Raw genomic sequence first — 9913 nt, 5'->3', positions numbered from 1 at the left:
ATGAAAGGTGACCACAGATGGCATTGGTTAATATTCTCAAGAGGGCGACCGGCTTTTCAAGAGTCCAGTTCATGATCATTTTCTGACGAAATTGGAAGAGTAACGTGCAGATGAGAAGATGTATTCGGTGCTGAAAAAAACTACATTGATGACGGAGTGAGAAAAATGTTTGAAGAAGCAAAATATACGTGCGACCTTGTCTTGAAATTGGAGCAGGAAGTGCGGAGAAGCCAAGGAAAAACGGCAGGTCATGTTTTTGAAGCTCTGAAACGTGACAATATAAGTTATTTCAGCTTCTTCAAGGATCCGGCAGTAGTCACTTGGATTTCGTACGTCAACAAGCTGAACAGTTTAGACGAAGACCCAGATGAATTCGTAGTTGTTTCTGAGCTAGCGAAACGCTTTGGAGACCTGAACCTGGCACGAATGCTTGCTTTTGCTGCTCCGAGCAGTGATTGCTACTGGCTTGCTTAAGCCACAGTTCAAAAAGTGGATGGACATAAAACGTTTATCACACACAAAACTCAGCTCAAAAACTAAAAGGCCAGCCAGATATTGCGCAGAACTGGGCGGTGTCCGCGTACTGCGATGAATTCTACAAAGCCCGAGGGGCTTCTTCGTAAAAAAACTCCTAGTATTGTTTACGAAGACTGGACAAATATTCAGACACTTCTAAAACTGTCTCACCCTGGTCGCTCAGCTGAATTCTCCTGTCAATTGTTTGGCCCATAGAAATGAATCAGTGCATCTAGTATAAATATTGCACAACATAATCATGTTTGTTTATAAAGCTAGCTCAGAGCGACACAATATCTGTTGGACGTCAGCAGACATTTTTACCCCAAAGCAATCTTCTATACGCGGACATTACCTAAATCCTCTTAAGTGAAAGCTAGTACGTACAGATCGAATTCGAGATTATGTGACTAGATGTAGTGCCTTCCTTATCGACATCGACGCCATATAATAATTGTCATGTCGTATTATACGACGTAGAGCACGCGACAATAGGAAATGGCTCAGACCAAACTTTATCGAATTTAAAATAAATAAGATCCGAAAGATCAAAGTTAGAAACAGGGAAGGGGTAGGGAGCGGTAAGGATAGATGGAGATATGCGGGAATGATCACCGATGCCAGTCATTCCAGAATTTGCCGGGACCCGCATTCGCTCCAGCTCCCCAAGAAAAACCGCTGATGTTGGTGCAGCGGCTCGTGATATCGACTTCAGGCATTTATGGAGGCAATTGCGTAAAAACAAATAGACAGCTAAGCGTCCTCGTAGAGCTAAGTTAGCCCAGACGGTGCGAAGACGTTTGTAGGTGATGATGCAGTAGTACTGGTTGCTATTGAGTCTGGATTACTCCAGGACATCGAGGACAGCGAGATCGCTAACGGAGTTGGTGAGATTAAAGCAGCCGAGAACGTCGCTACCGAAGAAGCCGAAGAAGCTGCTGGGGATGCTGTGGCTGACGACGTATCCGTCTTAAATCGACACGAGCGCTCAGCTCTTACAAAAAACCTTGGATCAATTGTTTGGATCATTCAGCGGCTCGGATGGGGATTTTTCGTAGGCGGCGGTGGTCCGTGTGACCTGTCGCCAAGCAAGTTGCCGTCGGCGGAGTTACATCGGGAAGCAGTCACCAGCCTTCAGCTACTGTCCGAAGCTTCCAGAGCCGAAAGCGATGCTACCCCTGCGGTCACGCCGGCTGAGCCAACGGACCGGATTTTGCGGTCGTGAAACCGCGTCTAGAACGACGTTAATGTTTTGGCGGACGACGAAGATTCGGACGCATACAAGAGCTTTAGCTCCGGGAATAGCGCCGTAGAAGACTTTAATGATGGAAATGATGATGTTGAGCACACGGCGGCAGCCGAAGACGACGTGGATTGGGTATCAGACAACGACGCGGTGGAGATGGACGAAGCCTTCGTGATATCTCTTCACGTTGTCGCCAAAACGCTGAGCAAGAGCGCGATGCAGCAGCGAGCGGTTTTTTATGTGGACCCGGACAGTGTAGTGTACGTGCAGTCAACCGCATAGCTTTGCGGAGTTATTCAACAATGGAATATACATTTGGATTGATGATCGTTTGGGTTATGAGAAAAGCGATGACGAGTTGTTGACTCTGTTACGGAAGGTGTTGACGATCTGTGGTGAGAAGTGTTTGAGATTAAACCCCAAGAAATGTCATTTTACCTGCGTGAAGCATTGTGGTGTGGACGAGTAGTATCTGGTGAGGGTGTTCGTCATGACCTGGCCAGAGTTGAAGCTCTTACGAGCCTACCAGCACCGACTACGGGACAGGTATCGCAGCAGTTTGTGTGTGTGATGAACCAGATGAGAATCTCGCTTCCCGCTTACAACAAGCTACTAGATCCTCTTGTCCGGACGCAGGATAAGATGGATGAACGTGCAGGTGGGCGCAAGAAGACGCAAGTTCGGAGCGTTCGACTGAGTGAGGTGGGGTGGGATTTGAAAAAGCGGCCTTCCTAGCACTTTGCACAGCCGCGTTGCGGAATGCAGTTCAATTAGCACATCCAGACCCAGCCAAGCGCCTTTGTGTCTACACAGACGTGAGTGACGAACACTGGGAAGCGGTGACCACCCACACCCCACCAGAACACTCCATTAGGCCACTGAGCGAGCAAGAACACCAGCCATTGATGATGTTGGGTGGTACGTTATCTGCATCAGCGAAAACGTGGGCGGTCGTCGAAAAGGAGGCGTAGGCCATCATTGAAACGTGTTGTCGTGCCGATTATCGTCTGCACCACCCGGACGGTTTTGCGCTTTTCACGGACCACTGGAGCTAACGGAACGTTTCGACCCGCGCAGTGTATAGACGGCCGTACCAAAGTACACGACGGATAAATTGCATCGTTGGTCGCTGCTTCTAATGGCGTACAAGTATGAGAGCTATGACATCGCCGGGGACGCCAATGTATGGGCAGACTTGCTGTCTAGATAGGGATCGTCTTTTAAGACGGTGTGTGCAATTCGGCACGTACCGTTGCCGCTTTCACCTCAACTTGACGTGGCATTCGTGTGACCAACCTGAACAGAGATCGGTAGCGCACAGAGTGCAGCGACACCACCAAGTAGTGTGATGCAGAGTGATAGCGATTCACTGTGGAAGGACGAGAAAAGGCGGATATAGATTCAGGGTGCGGCTATGGCGCTGTGAGTACTTGAGGTTGTCGTTGGCCACTTTGGTATTGCAGACCGTCGTGGAATTGCGGTTGCACAGGAACAGATCATTGCACCATTTGTGTGGACCGATATGAACAACGCCATCGCGTTTTTCGTCCAGAGATGCCTGCATTGTGCTAGTACGCTTGACGGCCCTCCTCAACCTCGACTGGTGGGTGAAGCCATTGATGCGGAGCGACCAAACGAGTGGATCCATAGGGATTACTTGTATATGGGGAAACTTGACACGAACCAAGCGTACGTCCAGGTCATCAAAGACTACGCGTCGACGTTGGCGTGGCTAATTCCCGGTGAGGCAGTGGATGCGGAGACTACGTACAATGCTCTCATCGACTGGTTCGCATTGTTTGGCGTGTGTCGGACCTGGGTCAGTGACCAGGGAACCTATTTCAAGAAGATAGTCATTGAGGATCGCCAGCATGCGTTAGGTGCTCACCACCAGTTTGCTACGACTCGATGCCCATGGGCGAATGGCACGGTGGAGGTTGTGATGAGAGAAACGCTTCGTTACTGTCGTGCCCTGCTGTCAGAGTGGCGGACGCAGCCAAGGAAGAGGTGCAAATGCACTAAATAAATCTCACCATCACTCGCAGGGGTAGCACCCATCACAGCCATGACAGGCCTGCCAGCCATGGGGCCTAGTTGACCATATTGCAGTACCGGGATCAATTGCATTGACCATTTTGGACCCGATTCATGTGACAAAACGCAAACATGCCGCACGGCTACAAAAAGCTCAGGGGGACATGCACACCAGAACTAGTACGGTGGATGCAGCCACCAGAGCGATAGGGCGCAAAGCACATGACAAAAAAAGAAACACAACAATGGCGCAGTTTGATATCGGGGACTACGTCTTGTATGCGGACGTGTGGCAGCACATGAGAGGTAAGTTGCGGGCGAAGTGGTGTGGGCCGACGTACAGTAGGTGACGGCTACTATCTCGAATTGTATTTTCAAAATCCACAACTTGATCATCGGCCAGCGCAAAGAGGCCCATGCCAGTCGGCTCAAGCTTTACGCCGACGAGTCTCTGGAAATTAATGAAGGGTTGTTGCTGCACGTGGCCCATAATTATGAAGGTCATGTCGTGGACATGCTGTCGAAGGCTATCGATAATCCAAGTGCAAAGCGGCACGAGATAAAGGTGCAATGATGTGACTGGACACCGTTGAGTATTCGTGGGAACCGGCAGATGTCCTGCTGCAGGGTACCCCACATCGATGAAGGCGTTTGTCCACAAGCACAGCAAACAGCAACCCGTGAAGGCGTCGCACAAGGCACAACATTTGAAGTAGGCAATAACTATGTTACCAGTGGCGGTGAGCCACCGGGACGACTGACACTGCTATCGGAGGGGAAGTGCTGTGTAGCCGTTGCTGAGGTTGCAGCTCAGTAACAACTACACGATCAAATAGTAGTTTCAGTCCAGTTAGCCGTAGCGGTTGTGGAACGGACAACGCTTCCAAAGGCATTCACAAGGATTATATATTGACTTTAACATTTCAACTAGAGGCGACACAACAAAAGTGCTCAGTAAAACATCGGTATCTTCTCGTATAAATTTTGATTGTACTGGCTCTACCGAAATAATTTATTAGACAGCGCCTCACAAATGGAGCACAACATGCTTCAAGTACTTTAACTAAACAAAAAGTCCAAAAAAGAGCCACACGTTTTGCAGGACGACTGTCCGACAGAAAGCTCTAAATTATAATATCAGCTGTCACGGAGCTACAGACCTAATCCAGTCTTGCTCATGCAAACACATACAATACTTTTTTACGTAGAAGATAGTTGAACCAATCACATTGCGGGAAACCTCATAATTTCATATGCTTAAAAGGGGTTATCACATGCATGTTGATATTTTACATATATATATATATATATATATATATATATATATATATATATATATATATTTTAGCAACAAAAAAAAACAATAAACTGTACACTAGATCTAGTTGGCTACGTTTGGGTACACGAACACATATTATAACCTGGTATTGAGTATTTAAATTTTTTAGCATGGCTTCATGTTTAACTTTCCAAGCTTTCGGCAAATGATGCATTATAGCGTCAGTAAGACACCGGGACAAATTTCTTTTCGTGCATGACCATGAGCCCATCCACCTTGCGTGAACCATGGATCTACTAGACGATGTGCATCTTGAAAACTCTGACTGAAGCAGCTCAACTCATTGGCATGCCTCCGACAATCGCAAAATGTGGCGAACGACGCATTCGGGTAAACGTTGGTGGCTCAGTTAGGGTGTAAACAGTATGCAGTGAAGTGTGGGTATATTTTTTTGTGAAATCTAACATGCAATTTGACACAGGGCAGGTTTCTCACATTCTTGGATTTTTTCTGGCTAAATTTGTGTCTTTGCCATCATTTAGCAAGGCACAGTCTACACCACGTACACAGGCACCAACGCTGGGGTGGGTCTGGTCTTCGTGAGTTCGCTCTTCCTGGGAATCATCGGCTTCAACAACGCCATGCCCGTAGCTGCCGAGAAACGTACAGCTTTCTACCGCGAACGTGCGTCGGAAACGTACAACGTGAGTGCTCTAAATCTGCAGAAACGCTAGCGATGTACAGTATGTGACGTGGTGGTCAGTGGGCAATGCCATGGGAGCGACCAACCAGTTCGACTGGTCAGATTATTCTGATATGCGTAAACTTATTCTTTTTTAAGATTGCGTGTCTTTATATCATACTGCGATCATATTGGTCCTGTAACGGGGTACGTAGCACTAAGTGTACCCTGGTTACATGAAGTGTGACACTTCACACTTCAGGAGTATGACATGTCATACTCCGGGATATTTGGTACAAGGTACCAAGGTCATTCAAAACCAACCATTGGTTAAATGACATTGCATTACTATAGGTAACTGATAGTTTGTATTAACCTCAAACTTAACCTACCTATAAATATACTCAGTTTACAATCTACCTTATTTAGGTCACTTCGCTCTCTTTACTTAAAGAGGGGACCTGTGAACTGCCGTTCACTGAGAGTTTGTATACTCTCGGAAGATAACTTCCTCTAGCGCAAGGTGCTGTGTGACCCCGTCACACTTGGTAGCACTTGTAGTCAATCCACGCCATCGCGGGTAGACTACCTGAACCTCCGAAGTTCGTTGCCATGGATAGGAACGACTTCTCCCATATGAACGACTCTCAGTTCGAGTCGGTTCGGAAGATGGCAGGCATCTTCGGGATGGAGGCCCTGCAGAGCCTGGTGGTATCAACACCGGCTGAGCAGCTCGAGCGCGTCAATGCATTCGACGCGTACGAGCAGGGCCTCATCGCGCATGTGCGGGAGAACCTGCAGGCTCCGGCGGCGGGAGCAAACCCGCCTCACCCGAAGCCAATACGGCTGAAGGTAAAGCCGTATGAAGGGAAGGAAGGCGAGAACCTTCACTTCTGGGTCCGAGAAGTAGAGCTTGCGATGGACGCGGCTCTGATCTCGACCGAGCAACTTCGTGTTGCTTTTGCACTCTCCAACCTTAGCGGTCGTGCTAAGAGTTGGGTGTACACTCGGGAAGCGACATCCCCTGGATGTTTCACATCCTGGGCTCAGCTGTGCGAACAGCTCCGAGCCGCGTTCCTCCCGGCGAACTACGAGTACCGCCAGCGTTCGCGCTTCCTCGCGTGTAAACAAGGAAGACGCGAACTGCACGAGTATGTGCAAGAGATACGGGAGCTCACGGTGTCCCTAGTGGGAAACCCACTCAATGAACACATCAAGATGACTGTGTTCATGGACGGCCTTCGAGTGGGCCTCGCACGCACTCAGCTGTTCCGGGTGCAGGCAAGCACCCTTGAAGAGGCGATTCCAGTGGCTCTTCAAGAAGAGTACAGCCATCGCCAGGCGCGTACGCCGGCCTCAGCGTGGCCTGGGAGCTCCTTGTCGGCTCCCGGTCGAACAAGCCCCAACGGACCAGTTCCCATGGAACTCGGGTCCGCCGAACAGCGTGACATCCGCTGCTTCGGCTGTGGGAAGATGGGCCATTATAAGCGCGACTGTCCCGCGGAAAGACTCCGCAGACGGTCCTTCCCCAAGCCCGTCCTCAAGGGTCGCTGGCAGAAGCCAGGATCCCGGGTACAGGGGAACGCAGGGAACCAGTAGGGGCGGGGCGCCCTACTGGGGAAGAACTAAGTCTTCGTGATGGGTGCGCGGGTGGCGCGTACCACGGGGACTTAGCCCCTGAGAGTCTTCACACTCTCGAATCGGCGAAGAGCAGCGGCGGGTTGCTCGTAGTACACGGATGTGTACGGGGGTACGATCACCCCTTTAGAATCTTGATTGACTCTGGGGCGTCGAAGAATTTCGCACGCCGCCAGACGGTTGCTCGTAACAGCAACAAGTTGTCCGAAGCTTTGCGAGAAAGCAAGGGCAACGGGACGGTGTCAGTGCGACTGGCCGACGGGAAGGTCGTCACTGTCCCCAACGTCCAAGTGGATCTGGCTGTCAAGTTTGAAGACTTTGACAGCCTCGAACAGTTCACTGTTCTCGATATGGATCCATATGATATGATCCTGGGCATGCCCTGGCTTGAGAAGCACGAGCCCTGGATCGACTGGCGAGGCAAGGCAATCGGTGCCAGCCGCCCTGCGCAGTCCGACAGAGCATTGGTGAGTCATGTTCCCACCTCTGTCAGGACCCGGGGCGCACGCGAGGGCTGCCAGGGTACCAAAGCATCCGGCAGATGCTTGGGAGTCGTCGACGTATATGACGACTCCGAGGATGTTTTGAATGGTGGCCGCGCCCAGAAGAGGCGCCGGCCAAGTGGGTAACTTAGGTCCACAGGCGGGTAACTTAGTTCCGCAGACAGCTGCAGCTGTCATGAACACTGAGAACAGCGTGTTCAGAGTGGGTAACAGAGTTCCACTCACGGTCGCCCAGACCATAACTGAAGAGGAAGACGTCGGATACGCTTCCTGTGTGGGTAACACAGTGCCACACGCGGTCGCCCAGACCTTAACTGAAGAGGAAGGCGTTGAACACGCTTCCTGTGTGGGTACAACAGTACCACACGAGGCCACGAGTGCCTCGGATGTCGTAGCGACGACATCCCTAGACGTGGGCAGCAAAGCTCCCCGTCACAGAAGCCGTCGGCAAAGACGCCGCCGCCGCCTCAAGTCGGATCCGAACTTCGTTCCGATCGACGTCGCTTCAAGCCATTCGGAGTCCAGGGCCCGGGCTCCTCCGACAAGGCCGGTGGAAGAGTGCTATCACATCTTCGATAGCGAGACGGGTTTACCCGTCAAGGCATCTGGTGTCCACTTGGAACAGTTGCCAGAGGTTGCAGAGATACTGAACCTCGAGGAAATGACGGCTGAGTCTTTCCTGGCCAACCTCAAGGCTGGAGAGATCGCTGAGATGGTACTCATAAGACCTGAAACCATTCAGGAGGAGCTGAACTCCTCCTCTGTCTTGGACGAGAACGTCCTGGAAGACATGAACAAGCAGCGTCAGGCGCGCTTGGGTTCTGAGATTCTCAAGAACCCCAAGGATCCGGTGTATCCTTTGGTGACGGAGTATGCGGACGTGGTGAATAAATACCCACCGACCCAACTCCCACCGGATCGAGGCGTACGGCACGAGATTGATCTCGTGCCCGGTACAAAGTATTGTGTCACGAGGCAATGGCCTCTCCCGCGCGAACAGTGCGAGGTCATTGATGCCTTCTTCGCCGCGAAAGCGAAGGCAGGCATGGTGCGGGAGTCGAAATCCCCGCACTCGACGCCGACTTTCTGCGTTCGTAAGCCGAACGGAAAGTGGCGTCTGGTTCACGCTTATAACAAGCTGAACAACGCAACGGTGCCGGCCCAAACACCGATCCCACGAAAGGATGTGTTGTTGAACAACATGGCCGGGAGCGTACTGTACAGTGCGCTGGATTTGGTAGACGGATACTACCAAATCCTGATGCGAGAGAGTGACATCCCGCTCACCGCGGTAAGCACTCCAAGCGGCATGCTTTGGGAGTGGCTCGTCATGCCGCAGGGCTTGTCTAACGCCCCGGCGACGTTCAATCGCCTGGTGACGCAATTGTTCCGCCCTTTGCGTACCTTCGTACAGACGTACTTCGACGACATTTTCGTCCATAGCCGTGCCGAGGGAGGCAAGACGGCCATGGAGGTGCATCTAGGACACCTCCGTCGAGTGTTGGACGTGATGCGAGCGAACAAGCTCTACGCCAACATCGACAAGTGCGTTTTCGCGTCACCAGAGATCAAAGTTCTCGGTTGCTTCGTAAGCAACGTGGGCGTTCGGGCTGACCCAGACGAGGTCAAGGCCATAGCAGCATGGCCGACGCCCCGATCCCAGAAGGATCTTCGAAAGTGGTTGGGTTTGGCCAACTACCTTCACAAGTACAGCGCTGGGTACGCGGGCTTCGCTAAGCCTTTGTCGAGCCTCCTTCAGAAGGACGTCGACTGGCGCTGGGAGCAAGAGCACCAGGATGCTTTTGACAGCATCAAGGCCAGTCTCCAAGAGGCCCCTGTCCTGGCTCTGCCGGACGAGACGAAGCCGTTTAGCGTCGTCTGCGATGCCTCCGATTACGCCATCGGGTGTGCATTGCTGCAGGACGACACGGCTGGACAGGAACGAGTCATCTCATTCCAGTCCAGGCAGCTCAAAGCCGCCGAGCGGAACTACCCTGTCCATGACAAGGAGCGAA

The sequence above is a fragment of the Phytophthora infestans genome, genomic scaffold (genome assembly GCF_000142945.1).
Source record: "Phytophthora infestans T30-4 supercont1.7 genomic scaffold, whole genome shotgun sequence".
Lineage (NCBI taxonomy): Eukaryota > Oomycota > Peronosporomycetes > Peronosporales > Peronosporaceae > Phytophthora > Phytophthora infestans.
Note: the sequence above shows the minus strand (reverse complement) of the source record.